General features: G+C 38.4%; 1 protein-coding gene across 1 annotated transcript in view; it reads right to left on the bottom strand.

Moving 5' to 3' along the window:
* Positions 1-6,002, bottom strand: part of LOC126213061 (tRNA-dihydrouridine(47) synthase [NAD(P)(+)]-like) — a 213,678-nt gene that overhangs the window by 187,761 nt on the left and 19,915 nt on the right. The window lies entirely within an intron of this gene.

The following is a 6,002-nucleotide window of genomic DNA, read 5'->3' as shown; positions in this document are numbered from 1 at the left end:
AATGACGTCATTCCTTAGTCATAGATCTTAATGTCTTCACTTCGAGGCATAGATAATAAAGCAGTTCTGTGATCTAATAAGCACTATCATTAAAATAATTGAATGTTAATCTAAAAGCGATCGCTTGATATTCGGTACATCATTAAACGTGTGATTTAATTAACTTAATTGTTTGTTTTTTATTCGGCCGGTACTTAATATTTTTCGTAATGATATTGAGGTAATGACACTATATATGTCAATTCGCGAGCAAGATAAAAATGTTGCGTATAGCTATAAAGCTCAAGTAACGAATGGGATACTATTAGCGTCCAAGGCACAGTAGCTGATAAGTGTTTTTTGGCTTTTTTAAAAAAATCTCACGAGATAGAATAAACTGATCCTACTTTATTAAGCAATCAATAAAAAAACTATTGCTGTTATGTTTTAGTTTAGTTTTTTATTGATTGCTTAATAAAGTAGGATCAGTTTATTCTATCTCGTGAGATTTTAAAAAAAAAGCCAAAAAACACTTATCAGCTACTGAAGGGAGCTACAACACTAAGAAGAATCGCTTCTCGGCTTTTGACAGGATATTGCTTAATAAAGTAGGATCAGTTTATTATATCTCGTGAGATTTTTTTTAACAGCCAAAAAACAGTTATTAGCTACTGAAGGGAGCTACAACACTAAGAAGAATCGCTTCTCGCCTTTTGACAAGATCAATGTTTATCTCTCTCGCATTCCTTTGTTTCTCAACATTCTCCTCAGCTCTTTCATCTTTGTAATACATGATCTCTGGCGACTTGTGACGTCATTGTTCAAAGCCGACGAATTGTATCCCCTGCTGCACTAGACCCGAAGGCGATGTGACACTCAAGTTTGACCGGCTACACTCAACTTTCTCAAATAAAAGACAGCTGCATGTCAGACCGCAAAGATACCGGACCTTTGGCATGTTGAGGTTCAGCCGCGCATTTCGAGCGAAAAAGCGTTTATGTTGAAGTTTATTTCGCTCTATCAGTTGTGCAAACTAAGCACGAAGGAACAGATGGGCAAGCTTGGATGATCACAAACTATTACGGTAGTAGTAGAGGTATTACAGCATTCCCACAATATAACAGATGAATTAATAAAGGGGAAAAAAAGAGGGTCTAGTTTAGCAGGGGATACAACCCGTCGGCTTTGAACAATGACATCACAAGTCGCCAGAGAGCAAAGATGAAAAAGCTGAGGAGAATGTTGAGAAACAAAGGAATGCGAGAGAGATAAACTTTATTTCACATATGTAAGGGCCAGTAGTATTTTCACGTTAACGATATCGCGTGTTTGTATCTTAGTATTTCTCCGCAAAATACAATGGAAAGAAATGAATGAAATTACTAGCAAAGAATACATCACGTTACATGTATGTCAGTTGTATCTCGAAAGTCTTTCGAACTGCATTGCTTAAGTGCAGTACGGGATACAAGTTCAGCGTAGTCGATTTCTTAGTTTCAACTAGCATTGCTGTCCTGTTGTTCACTTGAACTATGTATCCCCTGCTTCACTAAACCGCAAATGAAACACCCGATACAAATTAAAAGCTCATTCGAAGTGTGTTGCTTAAGTACAGTCCGGAATACGAGTTTGTCGTAAGGCGATTTCTTCGTTTTCACTAGCATTACTGTCCTGTTCTTCACCTGAACGATGTATCCTCCGCTTCAGTAAACCCTAAGTGGGACATGGGATACAAATTGTAGATGTGCTGTTTATTTCGTCTCCGCTATTACTAACAGTCTTTTCTTACTTACATATCAGTATTACTGATGACAGAAGGACCTACGTAAGTAATATATGTATACCAGACTTCCATTGACCTCGATATATGTACACTGGTAACGAATAGGTGGAAATACACGTACTTTACATTTGCAACCGGTTTCATTTTATATGTTTTGATTGTTTATTTAACCTTTGTGTTTCACTTGTTGAAAGGGAACTACACATTGATCTTGTCAAAAGCCGAGAAGCGATTCTTCTTAGTGTTGTAGCTCCCTTCAGTAGCTGATAAGTCTTCGTAATCTATTCTATTTTCTGTTTACCATTTACCAGCTTTTGCTGTTATGTTTTAGTTTAGTTTTTTTATTGATTGCTTAATAAAGTAGGATCAGTTTATTCTATTCTCGTGAGATTTTTTTTTAAGCCAAAAAACACTTATCAGCTACTGAAGCATCTGTATCTTAGGATCAGTTTATTCTATCTCGTGAGGTTTTTTTTTTTTTTTTTTTTTTTTTTTTTTTTTTTTTTTTTTTAAAGCCAAAAAACACTTATCAGCTACTGAAGCATATTGGTGGAATAAGAAAGTGAAATATGGCAAAATAGTGAAATATAGATAAAGAAGCAAATGGAAAAGAGAACTTACCACACGGAAATATCGACGAATAACGGAAGCTCGCCTAAACAGATAGTAATGAAAATCACATACCCACACTCACAACAAACACATTACGAAATCTCTCTCTCTCTCTCTCTCTCTCTCTCTCTCTCTCTGTCTCTCTCCCATACACACACACACACACACACATTCACCAACCCCCCTTACCTCCCCCCCCCCTCCCTGAAATTAACTGAGATGTTTGGGACGGTACATTTTGCCCACATGTTTAATGAAACATTTAAACGGGCAATATGTCCGTGGAATGCTTTGTCTCCAAGAATACTCATCTAGATGGCTTTGAAGAGTCGAAATCTGGCGTTTCCCTTTCCCTATGAGAGATTTTACCGCTGACCAGTACCCCTCTATGCTGTTAGTGCAGGCGCCTGTCGATAGAGATCTAAATTCAATGTTATGGTTTACTACAAGATGTTGGTAACCCCTATCCCCTAAATCCCTATAAGAAGAAAACCCGTCTGAAATAACAATAGATCCCTCTGCAACCTGATCTTCAATTAACCTAACCAAAACTTCCTTACTTCTATTTGGTACTACTCTAAACACTACATCATCACAATGCTGACCTGAAACTAGTGCCCCCCACACCCATAATCCAACCGGAGGTTCCCCCCTATTGTATTTCCTTTTCCCAAAATGAGATTCATCAATTTTGACCATAACGCCCGGCCCCCCCAACGGCCCCCTATATTTCATATATTCCCCACAAACCTCCCTACAAAACGAGTACCAGTCTACTACGGTACGCTTACTGACACGACACTCATGCACACACAGCCATACAGGATATCTTAAACACCAACAATATATGATTTTCATTATGTCTCTCAGGGCGAGCTTAGATTTCTCGAACCACGTCCCTCGTCTAATGGACCGCCACAACCGATCTTTGCTGCAGCGCCATACGAATAAGTCGTGAGTACGGCGACTTGATACACTCGTAAGGCGCATATGTTCGCCGCACTCACGACATTGTACGTATTCCGCAATGAGACCACACATTTGCAGGAAGCAAATTGTGGTCAACATATCTTGGCCCATAACTTCCCTTAAATCGTCCAGATTCATTGGGATAGACAAATCCATTCCTATAAACGAAAATAAGACACTACAAATTGTTCTATAATAAAACACTAATAATCCACATTACCTCAATACCATTACGAAAAATATTAAGTACCGTCTGAATAAGAAACAAACAATTAACTTAATTATTAAATCACACGTTTAATGATTTAGCGAATATCAAGCGATCGCTTTTAGATTCACATTCAATTATTTTAATGATAGCGCTTATTAGAACACAGAACTGCTTTATTATCTATGCCTCGAAGTGAAGACATTACTATCTATGACTAAGGAATGACGTCATTGTTCAAAACCGACGGGTTGTATCCCCTGCTTCACTAGGCCCAAAAAAGATTCTAAGTGCAGTAAGTACATTGCAGGGTACAAATTAAAAATCTTCGAAATATGCTTCAGGTGCTAAATAACAACAAATTTAAGTACTTCTGGTTTCGCTTCACTATTGTCAAGTTGCTGCTTTGTCCATCAGTGGCTGGACACTTTGGCACCACTAACGTCCTATACATATGACTAAACTTACTTTGCGTTTTGTGAAAGATATTTTGACAGTATTCTGCTACAGCAGTCACTGCATTGCTCTCTTAACAAGACGTTTCATTCAGCATATCTCTATATATAGTCCTATGCTTTGTTTTACACCTCTTTTGCGGTAGTGTCTGTTTTTTTAGAAGTTCTTTACAGTGACTGCAATAACATGGAGGATCTCTCTCATCATGAACTGTCCTACTGGGTAAATATCTATCCAGTACATAGTTAACTATTCTTTTAAACTTGAGCCATAATTTCTCTAAATGTTATTGTCCTGAGCTAAAAGATTCATGTTTCTCACAGAGATCTGACACTACTGCTTCATGGTCACTGATACTAGTTTCGATTCTCAAAGAAGTCACATCTGTTTGCTGCCATTAGATCTAACATATTTCCACCATGAGTGGGGTTCCATACTAACTCTTCTAGGTAGATTTCAAAGAAGGTATTTAGTACTGTTTCACAGGATGTCTTGTCATGTCCACCATTAACAAAACTACAATCACCAAACTGATTTTTGAATGATTAAAGTCTCTTCCAATGACTGCATTACGAATAGGGAACTTACGTGCAAGTGAACTGAGGTTTTCTCTAAGGTCTTCAGTTACATTGGGCGGCCTCTGATGTGTAGTGCATACCTGACCAATTTATGGGGACCCTTCAACTCTCAACATTATGGCACACGTCTAAGTAGTCCTTGTCTATGGCACACGTCTAAGAAGTCATTGTCTAGCTTGACACAGAACCCACAATGTCTCTGGTTCAAGACTTCCATGCGACTGGAGAACCAGGGGGCCACAATCAATTCTGGCAACAATGCTGTGAATTGTGAGCTTTGCTGGAACTCCATGAGAAAGGCTCCATACAACTTCTTGATGGCTCAGGGTGTTTTTATCAACTGATCCCTTCTTTAAGTCAAGTTGTGCCATACATTTTTCTTCCTCTCCGATTCATAACACCCCATCCCCAATAGTTATCTGATACACCCACCTAATCTTATACATTCTTCTGTAGCACCACATTCCAAAAGTTCTTTTTCTTTTTTTCCCGTATTGTCTGAATGGCTTATCATCAATGTTTCACCTCCATATAGACAAATACCTTCAGAAAATACTTCATTAAATTTATATTCAATGTCATCAGATTTATCTTTTTCAGAAACTCTTTTCCTGCTATTTACAATCTGCATTTCACTGCCGTTGTCAAAAAACTTACAGGGAAGGTTTTTCTTAAAAACAGAAAATTGCACTTACCAAATAATGATCCTAGCTGCTATGAAAGTAGTTCCGTTGGCTATCTATACACAGTTGCCAATGTTTCTGGGGTCTTGGAAGCAAGCAGGGAAATTTTAAAGTGATATGCTTGTAAGCTCATTTGTCACAGCTCGTTGGACGTCTGCGATTTCTTGATGAAGCTTTCCTTTTAGTCGCCTTTTCACTCGCGAAAACAAGAAAAAAAATCACGAGGTCGGGCGAATATGGTAAAGGTGGCATGTCAATAACAAAGTGTCTGGCCAGATACTTGGTAACAGATAAAGCAGTATGGGGTCTTGCATTGTCATGCAGTAAGAGCCAGTTCTGAGAATACCACAAATCAGGAAGGCGACATTGAACTGTTTGCTGCAAACTTTTCAAGACTTCGGTGTAAAAAGTTTGGTTCACTGTTTGACCTGGAGGAACATATCCATGGTGACCTAATTCTTTACTATCAAAGAATGTGATCAAGACTGTCTTTGTTCTCGAAGATTGCTGTTCGACTTTTTTCGAGGCTGGTGATTCAGGACTCTGCCATTCAGCACTTTGACACTTTGTGTGAGGGTCGTACTGGTAACACTAACTTTCACCCCCAGCAATAATGTTTGACAGAAATGTGGGATCACATCTTGTTCTATCCAGTACTTCAGCAGAAATTCTTCACATTTCCTCTTTCCGTTCATCTGTTAGTGTAGTTTTTCATTAAGTTCCTGTTTCACTAA

This window comes from Schistocerca nitens, chromosome 11 (assembly GCF_023898315.1).
Source record: "Schistocerca nitens isolate TAMUIC-IGC-003100 chromosome 11, iqSchNite1.1, whole genome shotgun sequence".
Classification (NCBI taxonomy): domain Eukaryota; kingdom Metazoa; phylum Arthropoda; class Insecta; order Orthoptera; family Acrididae; genus Schistocerca; species Schistocerca nitens.
This window is presented reverse-complemented; position numbering and strand designations above follow the sequence as displayed.